At 47.6% G+C, this 19,197-nt stretch overlaps 1 long non-coding RNA gene across 1 annotated transcript in view; it reads left to right on the plus strand.

Moving 5' to 3' along the window:
- Positions 1-19,197, plus strand: part of LOC126638936 (uncharacterized) — an 82,937-nt gene that overhangs the window by 54,729 nt on the left and 9,011 nt on the right. The window contains exons 8-15 of the long non-coding RNA XR_007628721.1: positions 4,602-4,736; positions 5,023-5,134; positions 5,762-5,839; positions 12,732-12,969; positions 15,765-15,947; positions 17,001-17,658; positions 17,799-17,874; positions 18,532-18,765. This is a non-coding gene — a long non-coding RNA (uncharacterized LOC126638936). The remainder of the gene's footprint in view (positions 1-4,601; positions 4,737-5,022; positions 5,135-5,761; positions 5,840-12,731; positions 12,970-15,764; positions 15,948-17,000; positions 17,659-17,798; positions 17,875-18,531; positions 18,766-19,197) is intronic.

Genomic DNA, 19,197 nt, shown 5'->3' on the forward strand with positions numbered 1-19,197 from the left:
TCTCTCCTGCAGGCCAGAGCAATATGTTTCAGGGAGCCTCCTGAAGGTTGGGTTTGCCTGTGGAATAGTTTTAATCAAAGTGTTTTTGCTGTCACTTTTTGGACACTTTACAGTTTTCAGGGACTGCCTTGAACCGGGGCCATAAGCACGGCTGACAAGCCAAAAATAGATTAATCTCCAGCCTCGGTTACAATTACCACTCTGGATTTCTGTATCACTCACTGCTTAAGTGGTTTACAAGCAATTACAGCCTAAGCCTTCCAGAGCCTCCTGGAAGGAGCATTTCCCATTGTGCTTTGGAGAGAGAGGGAGATGGAGCATCGATCCTGGTTGGGAACGTGCTGAGTCAGCACCCACCCCCCCTTGAAGGGCAGAAGGGAGGTTGCTCTGCTGGTAATCCAGCTTTAGTAGACCTGCCCAAGGTAATGTGGGAAGACAGGGAGAATCCAGGGTCCTGGAGTGGAGCAGGTTTGGTCAGGCTGACGTCCTGCTGCTGCCAAGCCTGTTTGTGTTGTGGCTGCTGCTGGAAGGGGGAGAAGCCTTTAAACTCAGGTGGATGAAGGACAGAGGGATGCTCAAACCACTGCTCAGGTAACAGCAGCATCTGAGGAGAAAGATTAGGATGTGTTGGCCTAAATCCCAGCTTAATCCCTCCTGGTGGCTCCGTCCTACCGAGAGGATTCCTTGGGAGTCACAGACCCCGGTGCTGCCACATCCATGGCCTCTCCTGTGGCATTACCTGGAGGAGCTGATAATATGAACATGAAGTTTAGAATTACCTGAGGATTGTGTTTAATAAAGTAGCTGGCAGTGTGCCCAGCAGTCAGGAAGAGATACCGAGGTCTTTGCATCCATCTTTTCATAACCTTTTTTTTTTTTTATTTTTATTTAAATAGATATTTGGGTTTGATCCGTGGAAATTAATTTGGTGAGAAATCTGCCATTGCATCAGGATTCCTTCAGAGCTGGAGGATTGCTGGGGGTGTCGGGTGTGCTCTGGTTGTTTTGTCTGGATGCAGGGAGGGCAGTGGGGTGGCCATGCCTTGGTTCCGTGGCACTGGCAGAGCAGGACAGCTGGAATGTTGTGTTCCCTGGGCTGTGTCACCAGTGGGAGCTGCCAGCAGTGGGGTACAGGAACTCCAGGGGGTGTTTGCTGAGCTGTGATGCCACGAGGGGCAAGGACTGAGGGCAGGAGGGATGCCAGCAGTGATATTCTGAACATACATATACATATTACCTGATAATCAGAGCAAACCTTCAATAGGAAAGTCTCAGTTCTCCAGTTTCAGGACTTCCTTTCCCATCAGTGATGCTCCAGATGTGCCATTTCATGGCTGAGCAGGGTTTACACCGTTATTCTGCCTTTTCCTCCCAGGAAATTACAACATGCAGCACTAGAAACCTGAATAATCCAAGTACCGTTGGAAAGACATCTTATTTTTCCTCCTAGGTTGCTTAATTAATTACTTTTGACTTTTTTTATACTGTTTGATGAATGTTATTTCAAACTACTGTCAAAGGGAATGTGAGGAGGGAAAAATGAGCCACCTACACACGACTGTATCACCCTTGAAAAACAGGGAATTCATAAAATAGGTGTTAGTCCATGTGCCTGACAGAGAGCATTTAGAATTGGCAGGCTTGTTTCTGGTCTAATTATCCTTGTTGGGCCGTTCTGTAAACTGAAAAATTCTGTAAGTGAAATAAAATTCAGAGCCAGGCTGGGATATTTAAAGCTCCCCTTTCAAACCAGCAAAGCAGAAATCGTTTTGTTTGGGTTGTTACCTCCCACCCAAAGACCTTTCATGGCTTTTCATGTTCCCAGGTGGAACTGCTTGGGGAGGTTTTCATGCCCTTCCATCGGGATGATTAAACTGGTGGGGCAAATATGGGATATTGCTGATGCTTTGGGCTGTGTTGGTGTTTGGAGGTGTCTCATCAGAGGCACTGACAGAACAGCATCCTCTGCAGTGGTCACAGGGTGGTTGTGGAAGGAAAAGGGATGGTTCTGTCTGGTTTTAGGATGAAGAATGTGGCTCCCTCACTCAGAGGTGGGAGGTTGGATCGTGGTGACACCACCATGGCAGGGCTGGGTCTCTGTGCACGCCCCAACAGCAGCTCAGGCTGAGCACAGAGAGGAAAAATCAGGTTATTAGAGATCAATGAGGAAGATTCTTGGGCTGGGGGCTCCACTTTAGAGCTTTCAGGCAACCAGAGCTGCTCAGCTGCTGGTTGCACACTGTGCAGTCACTGTAGCTGCTGCTCCCAGCTTGGCTCCAAGTGGCATCTCCCCCCCTCACAGTTCTAAGGGAATAATTCATGGGTGAAGTTTGTCTTTTTCTCACGTTTATTCAGAAATCTGTGCTGAAAAATTTATCCAAATAAGGCTGTTTCTTTAGTTCTTTTCTGAGGAGACCATAGGAAAAGCTTCTGCTGCCTAATTGGAGGTTCCCAGAATCATCTTTCTCCTGTGAATACACAAAATATTCACGTTGTGAACATTTGCCGTAGCTTGAGTGGGTTCCTTCTTCAAAACTTGCTGTGCTGATGAACGTCTCTCCCAGGAGAGTTCTCCTTTCAATATTTGTGGAAAAAAGCACAAAGGACAAGGACACAGTTGAAGTCTCTTAATTTGCAAATGTATCTGAATATTCATGATGCCTATTTTAATATTCACCCATTTTTTTCCCCTCTTGTTCACACAGCGTGGCTGTTTTAAGGTAGAACACATCTGTGGCAGGTTTTTTTGTGATCAGAAACATTCAATGAGGTAAAAAAACTAGTGCAAGGTTTGTCACAGAATGACAGAAGGGGTTGGGCTGGAAGGGACCTTAAAGAAGGGATTGGGAATATGAGTGGAGAAAACACGATAACCCTTTACAAAGAGCAGGATGGAACAAAGGGAGGAGGGAATTTAAATAACCCTGATTTCTATAGATACTGGAGCTTCTCAGAGATAGCCACTCTGATCTTCTTCTGGAGATGCCATATACACCCTCCAAAAGGAACCTGCTTTCAGCTGCAGAGAATTCATCCACTGTTTCAAAGTATAATCTCAATACTTTGTTTTATTTCTCACTCAATTATGTCAATAATCCCTTAATCTACTGCTCACTTGCCTATTCATGTATTCATTGAACTGCTCTGGGAAATACCTTGTTGAAGAAGTTATTTTATTAGGAAGTACCTTTTAGAAGTAGTTATTTTGTTCCTCGGTGTAATTACATGATAGCAGATGCATACTGGAGGAGGGAGAAGGAAAAGTTACTTGTGAAGGTTATTTGAAGTCAGGATAAAGCGTTTGATTTCCAGAGCCAAGCAAGTGCCTCTCCCCCTGTCTGCCCAGTTGAAGAAGCAACATTTACCTTGGACACCATCCTGACTGTCCAAATGGCAGGGGAGAGCAATCAGTGCTGACAACTGAGACTTTTAGGCTGTGTTTATTCTCCTCTCTCCTATTTCACTTGCCTAAACGTTTTAATAATTCAGCCATTGATCTCCCCAGCACAGCTACAGACCACACACCACATTTCCTCTGCTGCACAGCCCATAACTAACAAAGCAAGCACTTCTTTATTGCAGGATAAAAGCTCATCTCCCAGCTGTGCTGTCAGGGGTGGCAGGAGGAATGGGGCACTCTGCACCATTTCTGGGCATTAATATTTCCATTTATTTCCCAATGCTGTGCAGAGCAGTTGGTACCCGGTGTGTGGACCGTGAGCCGTTAAATCACACCGGACACGTCTGAAGGAGTTTGGGGAGTTACTGGGCCATCCAAACCCTGCACTGCCGCTGCAAGGCAAAAGAAGAAACGTCCATTAGTAACATTTTTCTTCCAGGAGCAGCTCAGTGGCCCGTGCCCTGTTTGCTGCCCTGCTGAGGGAGGGCCTGGCTGTCCCACACAGCACCGGGCACGTCCTGAGCATCCCCTGAAATATGGGAGAGGACAGGGATTACAAGTCCCTCCTGAGCAGCCAGAACACAACCCATTAAGGTATTGCAAGCCATGCAATTCAATGGCCCTGAAAGTCTAATTTGATTGTAATTCAGGAGGTTGCTAAAAGGAAATCCATACCGGGCTGGAGGATAAGCAAAGGTGAGGAGTTTATTTACTGCGAGTGGGGAAATGGGAGGTGTGCGAGTCCCTTATCTCCTCTGTCTGCACTTTATCACCACTGAAGGCAAGTAAAAGGGGAATAATATCTGGTTCACAAGAGAAGATTGGATTAAGTTTTCCCAAAGGTCTTGTGGGAGTTCTTTCCATTTCAGTCTTGTCTGGATTAGCCTAATTCCTTCAGGCTGTTTCCAGGTCTGTACAGGAGTAGACCCTGGCTCATGGGAGGGAGGGGAGGATGGTTGGGGCATTGTTTCTTCATGGAGAAATTTGCCTTTGGCCTCTCTAAAGGAATTAGGAAACCTACAGGATCCTACCTGAGTGCAGGACATTTTTAACATGGAGGTTCCTTTTTCAGATCTCTTTTTGTTTTGCAATTATTGCTTGGTAATAAGCATCTCTTCTGTTTCTCAGAGTGATTATTTACAAGGAGAAACTTGGTGTGCTCATGTCTTGCTGGGGTTCCTCTCCCTGCCCTTGTCTCCAGCTCCAGCCCCTTCCTGCAGAGCAGAGCTCTGATTGACTTGGGAACAGCCCCAGGGACTTTATCTTGGGATTTTATCTCTGAGGAAGGACTTGCTCCTGCTCCAAACACTCCAAGGATGCTGCTGCTTCTGCTCAGGTAGGATCCAGTGTCCATCAGTGCCTCCACCACCTGTGTTACACCAGGTTTAGGGGCAATGCTGCAGTCTGGGTGCAGGGTGGTTCTCAGCCAGCAGTACTTCTTTAAACAGAGTGGGCTGTCCAAGCAAAGGCTGATTATGCCCAGAAGGTAATTTTGTGGTTCTTAAGCATTTACTGTCCAGATATTCCAACCTAACCTTTCTCAAATAGATCATAATTTGCTGTACATGCCCGTGGGTGAAAAGGAGAATGCACTTATGGACTGTTCTGTTTTGCCATTCCAGGGATGGTTTAACTGGGAAGAATTGATCCTAAACAGGCACTCATCACTTCCAGCTAATTCCACCCTGTTTGCAGATGGAACAGAACAGCTCTGCAGCTCAGAGGCTCTGACAGGTACCTGCCAGGAAGTTTATAACAGCTCTTGGAGTGAAAGGAAGGGCTGCTTTCCCTGTTTGTTCATTTACAGGAGGCAGAAGGTGATTCTTTGCCCACTTAATGGCCAGGTCTGGTCAGCACAGCATCTCCTCACTCCTGTCAGAGCTTTGATTTTCAAGGACCACATGTTTCTTTTTCTAACACTTTCTCGTTTCTGTCTGGTTACTCTTGTAACTGCTGCATCTCCTCTGAGCTCCTGGGCACTCTGAGACATCTCCTGGATGTTGAATCTTGTCATTTTTGATAAATCTCTGTGAACCACAGAGCTCAGCTGAAACTGCAGCTCCAGCGTCCTGAAGCGTCAGTTTAATCTATTTCTAGCATTGGGAAAAAAAGAAAAAAAAGAGGGGGAACAAAAAAACCTCACAGCTTTATACCAGTAATAATGATGGGAATGAGTTGGCTTTCAGAAAATAATTTAATCCCTGGAGTATTGGAGATGGGTTTTGAGTGTCATGTGTAACAGAGCCTAAGGAAGGGCAAGTGCCCTGTTGTTGTGGCTTGTATTAAAAAAAACCCAACTACAGCCAACCGTTTTTCCTCTGAAAGTTTATTAAAGTGCAGTTTTATTTTATTATTTTCCAGACTGAGACCACAAGTGGAACAGGCTTCTCCTGGAAATCCTGAGGATTGCTTTTGGCTTAGCACTGTCAGAGCACTTGGGTAGGTGCCCTTCATATTTTATCTCAGCTTGTGATCTGCAGGGGTTAATTGTGCTGGTGGAGAGGCCACTGGCAGTGCCTTTAGGAGGTGACTGATCACTCACCAGGGGAGCTGCAGAGAGCTTTTCAAGGCAGAAGCAGGGTGCTGGCTCCTATTTGCCAGTGGAAAGCCCACAAAGTCAGGTCTCCATGTCTTAGACTCTGAAATGTCCCTGTGGATTCACCAGGGGTAGAGGACAAATCTCTCTCCTGTTTCCATGATCCCTCCTGGGTTCCACAGCAGTCGCCTCCAAATCAAATGTCACCGAATGGCACGGCAGAGGAGAATTCAGACTTGGCTGCTGCGTGTGCCTGGTGCTCAGGGTCAGGGCTGGTTCCCTCACAGATGCTCAGCAGCAGCTCTGCTGGCCCTGGATGGGCTCCAGCTCTGCTGATGGTCGGCAGGTCTGTGGGCTGAGACAGTCAAACCCCTCCTTCTGTTCCAGCCTCTCTCCCTCAGGCCAGCAAATTTCATACTTCAGATACTCTGCTTGAGCTGGGTTAGGACAAACCCCTTCTTGTCACACAGTTTCACTTGTGGATTCCATCTGTGCCTGGACAGCTCTTTTTTTTGTGTGTGTGTTTGGGAATCACTGGTTCAAATTCAACTATTCACTGTGATCTTTTGTCATGTTCATGTCATTCAAAACATCAGCCTTGTTTTATTATTTGAGTTGCTTTAAAGTTTCTTTCCAAATACTATGAGCTATCAAAAAAATCTGCAAGTATATCTATAATTATGTAGAATATAGAGATGTACAGGTAAATGTATATATAAGTGCATTTAGGGCACAAATTAGGAATTGAGATGACCCCCTATTTAGCATTCAACTTCATCCATCCTAACTCCTATTTTCATTTGTACTCTGCTTGTGACACGTAGATCAATGCCCCCCAGATGAAATTGCTTTGTCTAATAATGCTTTGTGCCAGGGTTATCAATAGTTCATTAGTCTTTCTTTGCATCTGTCAATAAAAGGTGAAATTGAGAAAGAGAGAGCTCAGGGGAAGCAGTGAGTGTGTTCCCTGGGGAAGATGTCCTCTACTTTGGCCACCCTTGGTGGGGGTGTGGTGTGCTTGCAGTGCACACCCAGGTTTTATTCACTTGAACCACTGCAGACCCTGCCCAGGGTTTCATTTACCCCTCAGGAGCCCAGGAGGGCTCTCGAGTCTCTGAGCAATTCACACCATGAAAATTCCCATCTGAAACACTTCCCTGAGGGCACCAGGGATGGTTGGAGCTGTCAGTGGGCTTTGCCACCTGCACAAAGGCAGGCTGTCCCTTCCTGGCTGGGGGTCAGTGTGTCCCTGCTCCCTCCTTACCCTGCTCGGTGTGGCTCCACACGAGGGGTTGGATGTCATCCCTGACATGAGGGTTGGATCTCATCCCTGACATGAGGGTTGGATCTCATCCCAGCAAGGTGGCAACGCCTCAGGCCAGGATATTTCACTCACATTGCCCTGCCAAGTTCATCTGAGCAGCATTTTGTGCTCTGGGCTGTGTCCCTGAGCTCACAACGTGCCAGAGTCAGTGTGGGCACCACCTTGGCTCAAAGTCAACCAAACCATCTTAGGCCCTTGGTAATTTCAGCTTTTTATTAATTACTTTGAGCTCTGCATAGTTTGACAAGGAGGTCAACAAGCAAATTGTGTCATTCATTAGATACCAAATAATTAGTGATGGCTCCTGGGATGCCCCTTGAGTCCTTTCATCACGGTTTTTACCTGGTTGCAGCAGGTTTCTCTGACCATTGACACACAGCAGTTTCACAGCTCACCCAAACAGAAGCAAACCAGCTGCACCACCAAGGTTTGGAAGCCCCAGCCTGTGGGCAGCGCAGGTGTCCTTGGGTGGTGGGTTCAGGTGTGATTTCTGCTCCTGGAGGGACTTGCCCAGGTGGAGCTGTGGGATTTGGGGACACCACTGTGCCCGTGGGGCTCCACCAGACCTGCAGCTGGGCAGGGCTGGAGGCAGCACATCCAGGAGCAGCAGAGTTTCTGCAGCTCCATGAAGTGACTGCAGACACCTCGAGGGATATGCAGAATCTGCTCTGAAAACAGAAAAAGGCAGCTAAATGAGACAAACCCCTCTGGCCTTCTGGTACTCCAGAAACAAGGTCCCAAACACACACACGTGCCGTGGTAAGCAGGCCCAGGGAAAAGTTTTGACTGAAGAACTATTTTGTCAGCATATTGTTCCCAATGAACGTTTCATGAAAGCCTTTGCTTTCTGCTGCTTTTCCTGTTGGAAGAACATTGATCGTGGCTTTGGGTGACTCTGGTGCGAGAAAATTCTACTTCCAATTTGTTTGGTGTCCTTTTCCTTTTTGCCACAGGACAAAGAAGATGGAAAAGTTATAATGTGCTCAGAATAAGAGAAAAAATTTCAGAAGGTACTGATGAAAATGACAAGTGGGGGAAAAAAAATCTAAAAAATTCAAACTGAAAAAAAAAAAAAAGAAATTTTTGACAAGATATATTTGCCTATTTTGAAAAGTTAGAACAGTGACCTGGTACCACCAGGCCACAGTTGGAAAAAAAAGAGATTTGTATATAAAAAAGGAGTGGTTTTAAGCTTTTCCAGAGTTTTCTATCAGTATTTCATCACAGAAGTTGGTGTGGTGGCTTTGAGCTGCTCTGTGTTCAAGTGCCATTCTGGCTGGTTTTCTCTGCTGATAAAAGTTGGAATTCCAGCTGGAATGTGGCAGGGAGAAGAGCAGTGCCACGAGCAGGTGATGCTCTGGGCTCACGAGGAATGCTCCAAAGTCCATGTCCCTGGGAAGCAGTGATGGAAGTTTGTGATTGTCCCTCTGCTCCAGGCCCTGTGCAGCTGTGAGTCAGAAAGGTGAGCCAGTGAGTCAGCTCAAACTGAGCTTTCCTCAGCTCTCCTGCATTTTCCTGAATAAACCCCCTCCAGGCCAATGACTGAAGTGGTCCCTGGGGCTGCAGTGGTGCCACTGGCTTGGCTGACAGCAACTGCAGCAGGCAGGGCTGAGCAGCGGGAAAACAGGACAGGGAGAAGGTCAGAGGACACTTGGCACATTTAGCACTGTCTACTCCTTGCCAGGCTCTTCCAAAACCTGACTGTAGCTGTGACTGTCACACTGTGTTTGAAGGCAGATCCAAGAAATGACTCAGGGCCCATCTGTGTTGCCAAATAACTTCAGTGAGTTGTTCTCTCCCGCTCCTCCAGCCTGGCTGGCCGTGCTGGGTGCTGGTGTGAAGTGAGCCAGCTCCTTCCTTCCAGCAGGGAATCCTCCAGGGCTGCTGTCACAGATGCTCTGTGTGCTCTCATCACCATCCTGCTGTGTCCCAGCTCTGAGCTGGGGAAGGTCTCTGCTCCCATCCCAGCCCTCCTGGCATTTTACAAGGGCCTGGAGTGACAGGACGGGGGGAATGGCTTTAAGTTGGAGGAGGGTGGATTTAGATGGGATATTGGGAAGGAATCCTTCCCTGGGAGGGTGGGCAGGCCCTGGCACAGGGTGCCCAGAGAAGCTGTGGCTGCCCCGTCCCTGGAAGTGTCCAAGGCCAGGTTGGAGCACCCTGGGCTGGTGGAAGGAGTCCCTGCCCATGGAAGGGGATGGGACTGGATGGGCTTTAAGGTCCTTTCCAACCCAAACCAGGCTGGGATTGCTGGAGCTGCCTTAGTTCTGAATTACACAGTTTGAGTAATAATTTAAAGTTTATAGCACACTGTGAAGGTAACTTTGGATGGGAACCCACAGCTATATTACCTCTTTTTCCAGTTTTATCAACAAATAGAGCCTTTCCCAACAGCCCTTCCACCCTTTTCCCTCACAATTTATTTTCAAATGTGCTATAAATAGCCAATGCTCTGGCTCAGGTCAGTTCCCCAGGGAAATAAGTGCATCCCACTTATATATTAGAGGTGAAATTCTTCCAGCCTCACACTCTCTGAGTAGAGCATTAGGGGAGATGTAAGGCAGGAAAGAACTTGATACTGTGTACAGAGAGTAATTTAACGAATGACACCAATTGCATTTTCAGAAACCTCATTATAAGGTCAATTTATTTTGTCAAGTGACCAGTAATTAATTTTACAGAAGATGTTAAAGAGAATAAACTCCAAAACCTCTGCTCTGACTTGGACCTTGATATTAAAATAGGGGATTTGAGTGAACTGGGCTTTCAGAGATGCTCTTGGTGTTGGCTGAGTGATGTGGAGATGTCAGGGCAGGGAGGGAGCAGCCAGGGCTGGGCCAGCACAGGCTGATCTCCCCCCCCAGAGGCTGGACTGTGCAGCTGGCTGGGGTGGCACCTTCCTTTTTGTGCCTCCAGCTCTCCAGAGGTGAGGGAGGGGGATTCCTCAAGCAGGGAGAGACACAGTGTGAGGGATGCATGGAATTACAGGGCTGTGTATAATGTCATTTACTCCTTTTCCATCGTGAAAAATGTTTAAATACTGGTGGAAAGCCTTCTTTTGGGGGTTGGTTGGATGCTTTTACAAGTCCCTCCCAACCCAAACTATTCTATGCCACTGCAGAAGGTGAAAAGAAAAGCCTGGCAGATGTAACTTTTTGAAGGATGCTTTTCATACTCTGGTTGAACAATGCAACCAAGAGGAAAACAGCATGAGTGGAGCCAGGGGGGAGGAGAGTGGAGAGTGAATAATGGAGCAGAATGAGCAGTGCAGCACAGTCTGCTCCTGCACCTGCCCTGAGAGCCCGGGGCCAGCAGGGATGTGGCACGGGGATGGCATGGGGAGCACCATATGCACTGCCAGGCTGAGAGCAGCATTTTGCACCGCCCTAGAGAGGGGGGAAATATCCCTGTCCTTGAGGAAGGTCACAGACAGGAATTGTGGAACAGTTCCAGAGTGCAGGATGCTTCCATTCGAGCCACGGTGTGCTGGTGCTGCCGAGGCACTGAGGGTGTGCCCAGGTAGGGTCTGGCACGGCTGGTGGGTGTCTCTTCAGAGGGGAAATGAGGGTTGAGGTGGCAACCCAGCAAATTAACCCCTTTGGATGCAAATTTTGGACAGCTTTCGTTCTCCTTGCTCACTATACTCATGTTTTAGGTGGGGTTTGGTGCAGGAATTGTTTAAAGCAGGAATGGAGTTGAATCACAACTCAAAATAGCCTCTGCTCCTTCTCTTTTTCCACTAAATGTATTTTCTGCCTAATTTTGAATTTCCCTAATTGGCTGAGTCTGTTCCACTTGGGATAAAACAGAAGCAAATGTATTCTGTGAAATCAAACCTGATTGTTAAATCCAGCCCATGGGATGCAGGGGTGAGAGCCCTTCTCCAAATCAGGCAGACAGGACATTATTGTCTTCTCGGGATTTTTATCCCTACTTTTTGTTTTAAATGAATATTTAAAACATTTGTTTTAAATGAATAGTACTGGGCAGTGGAGGATGGGCCTCAAGCCATGACTTGCTTTGACACCTCAATCAGGGAGAGAATTTGTGGGAATTAATGAAGGTTCAGAGGGTCAGGGAGACGCTGGAGAGATAACCAGGTCAGAGCTGGCAGCTTCCCAGCATTTTGGCCTGGTGAACCTGCTTCCTCCTTCAGGCCTCTGCCTTTAGTAAGAACATAAAATGAGGTTCTTTGAGTGACCCAAGTGTTTGACTTCTGGTTTTGCTTGGTCAATATATTGGCAGTGTCCAATGCCAGGTTGGACAGGGCTTGGAGCAACCTGGGCTGGTGGAAGGTGTCCCTGCCCATGGCAGGGGTGGAATGGGATGAGCTTTAAGGTCCTTCCAACCCAAACCAGTCTGGGATTCCATGTTTAGGTTGTGCAAAGCCACCAGGAGTTTGCTGTTGCCGGTGGTGGGGGTGGGAAGCAGCCAGACACCCCAACATCAAGGACACCCTGGAGCCAGGCAGGGCCGGAAAAGCTCTCCCAAAATCCCCCAGCCTTGCAATCCATTTAGTGGTGAATGCAAAATGTTTTTGCATAGATTCCTTTTCTTCCTCCCTCAATGTGAGCACATCCAGATCAATCACCGGGAGCTTGAAAACCGTCCTGGCTCTTTTGTGAACATCCTGCTTTGTTATTCCTTTCATTTGTCTTGCACAGAACGAGCCAACACCGCGAAAATAACTTATTGTGGCTGATCAGAAAGACCTTTCTCCCTCGTTTTTCAAAAGGCACTGCACATAAATTGAATGTTGTGTGTACACAGAGCTGCTGTTTTCCATATATAACCAAGGTGTCACCCAGCTCATTATTTCAGCATGTTCAGGAAAAAAATCAGTGTCAACAGCCAAGGCTTGTGACTGTCATTGGCTTTACTGAAAGCAAAATTGTTTGATCATTTCAAGAAAGGAATGAAATCAGCTCCTGTATTTTTATCTTTTTTTTTTTTTCCTTCCTCCACTTGGTCTTCTCTAAAAGCATCGAAAAGTGAAAAATCCAACGTGACACTCCACGTTCTCCTGGCCCCTGATAGCCAGTCACTCCACCAGTTTCTCCAGGTTTATCTTTAATCTGCTACTCCCAAACTAATTAGGGCCTCAATGTCTTTGGACTGGTTTTCATTTTGTCTTGAGCTATTGTGACATCTTTACTACAAGTTCTTTTTCAGTCTAATTAAATTCCTGCAGCAGGAATGTCATTATTCATATCATCACCTCTGGTAGCTGACTCTGCCTCGCTCTCTGATGATGGTGCATTGTAGACCAACTCCCTTCCTTCCTGCTTAACGTTTGAAAAGTTTGGCTTGAAGTGAGAACATCTCAAGGCTCAGCATAGACAGCAAAGCCATTAATATCTAGTAATTCAAATTGATGGGTTTTTATTAAAAAATCCCAGAGTTATGCTATTATATTAGTTTTCAGAAGAATATTTCAAAACTCATTTAAAACTTCTCTTTTTATCTTCCAGAATCATTCCTGGCTGCGAAGAATTCTAATAATGTGAGGATTAGAAATAAGCCCCATTTATATGGCAAATTTTTCCAATCAAATCATTAATGCAGGTGGAAGGGAGACTCACTCCAAGAGTGTGTGTGGGACAGCAAAGGGCTGCCAAAAATGCGTATTCCTGACCTTAAATCCATGAGGATCCTCTGTGGACACAACCCCATCCCAGGAATGGTGAGAGCTCAACAAAGGACCAGTAGGTGAGTCCTTCTATAATATAAAAAATAATTACCAGGAAAAAAAGAATTATATGAAAATGTCATGATCTGTCCATTAGTTCTGCATTATCTTGATAACCTTTTGTCAGTCATGGCTTTAATAATGAACTTTTTAGCTCTAAATCCACCAATCACAGATTTTCTGAAGGGTGCAGGTAACAGTGAATTAATTAACTCTTGTGGGAGGTGTAATATATAATGGCCAGTCTTCGCGAGCGAAGATCCGGGGAAGGTCTTTCCACCTTCCAGCCTGCGCATTGGATTTTTTAGGTGAGACACAGTGTGCGCGGAACTGAGCCCACCCTTTAATCCTAAGGTTCATCTGCCGGGGCCAAGCAAGCTTGGACGGTGGCAGCGAGGTCCTTAGGACGTAGGTGGGTTGCCTTTAAGGGCTAACGAGCCCCACCTACCCGGGAGTGGCCCTGACCGGGAATCGAACCCGGGTCTCCGCGGTGACAGCGCGGCGCCTTTCCATTAGACCACCAGGGGCTCCTGTGGGAGGTGTATTAGAGTAAATCAACAAACTGATTCCTGGTCTAGAAAAATGGATTAATTTATTAAGGTGAATAAGCTCTTTGGTCTCTCAAGGTTTTGATGAGCACCAGTGGTGTGAGCTTGGCAGGTCCAGACACTCCAGCACAACCCATTATGTAAAGAGGCAGAAAGAGTTGGAGATTGATTGTTATATTCACAGCATGAAAGCTGAAATTTGGGGTTTAGGTGCAGATAACTGGGCCACATTCTGGCCCAACTGCAGAGAACTGGGTCCAAAAACTCTGCACTTCAATCCCAATGAGCTAAAAGGGAGAATAAAAAACTATTCAAAAAGGGTGAGAGTTATGATTTGGCTCTCATAGAATAGTCCTGAGTTCTTCCCAAGCCCACATGAGTTTAGGCAAGCCTAACTAAGTACAGGAAGGCTCTTCATTTGGTGTTGGATCTCAGGCTTAACCTCCATCAGGCCCCTTGAGAAGCCCCAGGAGCCTCATGGGCTGTATTGGAATCATGTAATTAATTAACTGTCTGTAATCTCCAAATCACTGGTGCCACTGCTGGGAAATCCATCTCCCAAATCCTGCCAACCCAAGGGATGCTCCAGGGGTCGGCTGGGGTGGCAGCAGCTCCAGAGGCTGTTCCTGCTGGAGCATCCCAGGCCATGCCCAGGAGCTCTCCAAGGGCTCATTCCATCACTGAGCGAAGGCGTTGCAGAAAGTGCATTGCAGTAATTAAATTGTTCTGATGCAGCTGCCACATTCCACATTTTCTTTATGCTCTTGCTCATGGTTTGACTACCCTTGGAGAAGTCCCACTTCCCTGGTGCTCCCTGGATTTTGCAGCTCAGCCCTCGATGCTGTTCCTTCCCGAGCCCCAGAGCAGAGGGTCTGTCGTGCTCTCAGCTGTCCTGAGCTGTCCAGGCAGACAATCCCAGCACACCCACTCAGCCCAGAAATCCTCTGCTCTGCTTTGAAACGTGGGGCAGGGGCTTATCTGCTAAATAAAATCTAAATGAGAAATGTTGATACTTAATGAAATATAAGTTTGGGGGATTTCACAGAAGAGATCTGCTGTCACTGCTTTAATTTATTAGGGGAGAGTTATGTGCAGATGGTATATACAGAGTTATTTCCTGCCTGTACTCCAAAGTAAGTTGATTTGTGGTTTAATGACTTTTATCAAAATGAAATAAGCGTTTGATCTTTGGATTTGATCTGGCTGTATCTGCAGCTGCTCCACCACTACAGCAATTACTTCCAAACTGGGCTCTCTGCCCACGCAAATGGAGTTCGCCCTTGTTTCATGTCTCATTGACTGTCCTGATAATACACACAGTGGTGCTGGAGGTTTTTTTTTCTCCCTCTAAATTTGATAGGTGTGAAAGTAACAGAGTAATTCCCTTTTTATTTTAGTATCAGTGTTGTTTTATTATAACCCATTCGCTACTCTGGTTAATTTTTCTCTCGAAGCTGCCCCTAACTGGAATTCAATACAGGAATGTGGAATTTTCTCCACGTAATCCTGCTGTGCCCTTCTATAGAGAAACAAGAAATTCAGTTATGAATTGTAAATCCCAGACCCCTGGTGATAATTTCACATCTCTGTGTGGGTTAGGGATGAAATTGTAGTGATGTGTTATGTCCCCTCCCGGATAAACCCATTCCTAATGGATTTCAGTGGAAGGCAAGAGTTACACTTGGAATAAATTTCCATGTATCCATCTCTGAAACACTGGGGTTTTGTGCTGTTGGCTAATTAATCCTTTCAGATTGAAGCTGTCAAGGCTGGCAGTTCCTTTTCCAGGCTGATACTTCACTCCTGATTTACTGTTCAGGACCAGACTCATCCATAAGTTCAGCCTCGAGAGCTCCTGGTGGGAGATGGTTCAGATTTCCAGTTCCCAGGGCTCAGTGCTGCCAGCTGGGACTTCCTGAGGAGCTCCAGCTGCATTCCTGAGGGAGAGCAGGAGCAGGAGCCGAGGTGGGGGCTGGCAGCCAGGTCACCTGGGGGAGGGCAGCAGGAGGGAGCTGCAGCTCTGTGGAACACGGTGTATCCTCTGCATCAGGCAATGCTGGATGAAGATGCTCTGGGAGAGCCTTGGTTTGGAGCCAGCAGGTCTGAAATCTGCCAGTTCACCACGGCAAGGAGATGCAGTCAGGAAGAACTGCGAATAAATTACACATTTTTGTTCTGCCTGGTTTTTTTTTATACAGTCACTTCACGCTTCGGGGGGTTGGAAGGTAGATTTTAAATTGTCTCTTATTTTTTTTTCTTTTTGGCAGGGTATTTCTTCGAGATAAGTGATAAAAATGGCAAGAACTGGGAACTAGCCGGTGAGTGAGCTGCCTGGAGATGTGCAGCACTCCCAGGAGCTCTGGGAGAAGGTGCTTCACCCTCGGAGCTCTGGAAGGCTTTCCTGTGCCAGGGCTGCTGCTGCATCTTTAGCAAATCAAACTACTTGCACGGTACTCGCTTCTTAATCCAGGAAAATTAAACCCACCAGTGGTAGCTGCATTGTCCAGCCATCTGCTCTCCCAGGTGCTCCCACGCCCGCTCGGAGCTGGGAGATGTGACCCAGAATCCTTGTGGAGAGCTGGGATCCTTCCCAGCACAGGCCAGGCTTCCATCTCCTGCGTGACATCAGCTCCAGTAAACATCAAGATCTGATGGCAGAGCATATGCCCATTGCATAATTCATTAGAGTTCTCAGCAACTATTTTTATCTATTTTTCAATTGGAGTTGGAGGGTGAGGATTATTTGGGAAAAGAAAAAGATGAGGAACTTGTGTGGGGGCTCAGGAACATGTCTAGGTGCTTCTCCTGGGCTGGGGCAGATTGGGCCATTGAGCTGTGTTTGTGTTTCAGGGAATTGTTTCTGTCTTGGACTGTCCCACAGTCCGTGGCAGCTGGGCTGGGAGATGGTGCCAATCCACCAGCACAGCAGGAATCCTGCTCCTCTCTTCCTGCTGCTGAACCCCCCTGCCAGCTCAGACCCCACAGCTCTTCCCTCACACCCACTGCATCACTCCATCACCTTGAATGGGGGATTCCCAATTTCCAAAGCCAGGACGCCTTCAAACCCCTTTCCCTTCTGTTTTGTGTCTCTGGAATGTTGTGCAAAATGCCTCCTAACTACAAATCACCCCAGCACTCCTTCTGCTGTGTCAGCAAGATGGGAGATGCACTCGGGTTGGGAGGACACCTGGGATGCTCCTCTGTGCTGGAATTCAGCCTGTGCTGCCTCATTTCACCTGACACACGCAGCGTGAGCCGGTTTGCTGGGAGAAAGCGAGGAAAGAATCTATCAAAAGCCCCAAAACTGTGTTGTACAGCGTGAGTCGGTGAGAAGAGATGGAGGGAGGAGCTCTTTGGAGGGCTTTTACATCTTCCTTATTGCTAGGAGACAGCTTGGGGCGTGGGGAGCTCCCACAGCTGCCTCTGCTCAGAGATCCACGGAGCAGCTTTGCCTGGGGAGGAGAAGGAAATTTGGATGGGAGCTTATTTTCATTTTCTTTCAGTCTTTCTGAGGCAAATGCAAGAGTGTGGTGGAAGAAACAGCAGGTGCAAGGAGAGTGTCATGCCAGGGATCAGGGATCTCGGCTGAGCTTGGAGTGTCACTGAGATTTGAGGACAAGCAGGGCTTGCTCTCTGCACAAAGTGGGGTAATGACGTAGTTATACCCCATTTGGGCTGAATTCACAGTGCTGGGAAAGCCAATGGAGCAAAAATGTACAACTGCCAGCCAAGGAGCCAAGTTCTGGCTTATTGCTGATGGTCAGTGCAGTTACACCATCACCTACCAGCAGCTGAGACCCACCAAGGGCAGGTGCTCCAGGCAGCCCTCAGACTATCAACCACTGGAACCACAGCTCTCAAAAGGCACCTGAAGCAAGAGCTGGTTGAGCTCGGGGCTGTAAATGGCCAAATCTCCTGGGGGTTGTAGTCATGGGTGGGAAAAGCCTGGAAAAAAACAAATCTACCAGGAGAATGTGTGAATTTGTCATCCAGAAGGGAGTCACTGAGACAACTGTGTAATATCTCTCACTGTATTTCTCACACTAATGCCAGATGGCCTGGAATGGGATCCCCCACGTTCTCCTGCGAGTCTGAGGAGACGAGAAAATAAACATGGAAAATGTCTGTGGTGATGGAATCGGATTGGCTCTGCCTTGTAAGGTGAGTCAGTGCTTTTGACTGCTGAAATAATTAGGATTTCTTTCTCATTTGATTCCCCTGTTAACCCTCCGAGCCCCCCAGGTCTCAATCACCCTTTTATTTCCTGCTCCTCCCCTGTTCTCTCTGTGACTCGTATCAAGCTTGGGGACAGTGGCCACACATCAGGTGCCTTCAGCAGCTACCAAAGGACTGACAGACCCCAGCAGGTGTAAAGAGGTAAGAACAGCTTTAATCAACCAGAATCCACACTTAGAGGATCCAACTCCAGAGGGTCCCAAAGGCAGCCCCAGAGACTTCCACTTGTTGTCTTCCCTTTTTCACTGCAGCTGGGAATTGAACTGTGGGGAGCTGGGGCTGTTGGAAGGGCTGTCCCCCACGGGTGTCCCTGGAGTTGTGGCTGTGCCTCCTCCTCCACCACGACCAGCAGGGAGCAGGCCCTTGCCAGGCTCAGGTCACGCTGATCAGGGCTGACACCACACAGGTTTGCCCCCACATTTTGGATCAGTGGCTGGGCCCTGTCACTGCCTCGTGGACAGGCTTTGAAAGCACCTTTGATCCATCTGTGCCGATGACATGGAGCTGTTGGAAGTCTTTGATCCTTTCTGGGCAAACTGTGCCCAGAAACGTGATGGCCTTGGGATATTTCTGAGGATTTCTTGCCTTTCAGGAGGTTTAGATGGGATATTGGGAAGGAATCCTTCCCTGGGAGGGTGGGCAGGCCCTGGCACAGGACTGCCCAGAGAAGCTGTGGCTGCCCCTGGATCCCTGGAAGTGTCCCAGGCCAGGTTGGATGGGGCTTGGAAGGTGTCCCTGCCCATGGCAGGGGTGGCACTGGATGCAGTACTAACATTCCATGACTCTGTGCTCTTTAAGGTCCTTTCCAGCCCAAACCACTCTGGGATTCTACAAAAAACAAGATTTGGCAGCAATTCCAGTTGGTTGTGTTTGTGTTGCCTGGGCACAGCCAGACAAGGCGTATTTTACCCCAGCTGGGCTGTTGGAGTGGAAATCCATCCCTCTGCTGCTCCATCACCTGCAGGACCATCCTGGGAGCGATCAGGACTCAGTTACCTCCCAGCTACAGGACAAGACTGTGAGGAATTCCAGGTAAAGAAACACAGGGCAGAAATAGTTGGGTGTGGAAATATGTGGGTGTGGGGTGCTCTGCACTCAGGTTTATTTTGGAGGTGCTTGACACACCAGACAATCCACGCTCCACCAGCTCCCTGGGCTCCTGCCACTGCATGTCCTGTGCATTAAACACATTTATTTTTAAACTAAATGCCACATTTCCTACCTGCCTGGTGTTCCAGTGCAATTTTCTTCCTTAGCAAATAAATGAAATAGCTGGGTAAGCATAAATATGTTCCTTGACAGCCTTGCTTTGTGACAAAACTGCCACTAAATCTTCCCAGGCCATCGGGCTGTGAGCGCTCGAGTCACACCGGGACAGCAGAGCCCACTGCACGCAGCTTTCATTGCAATACTTCCCTCAAACACGGCCTGTCTCTCGTGTTTTTCTGATCATTGTTTAAAGAA

Source organism: Myiozetetes cayanensis, unplaced genomic scaffold (assembly GCF_022539395.1).
Source record: "Myiozetetes cayanensis isolate MyiCay16 unplaced genomic scaffold, myiCay2020 scf18, whole genome shotgun sequence".
In the NCBI taxonomy this organism is placed as follows: Eukaryota; Metazoa; Chordata; class Aves; order Passeriformes; family Tyrannidae; genus Myiozetetes; species Myiozetetes cayanensis.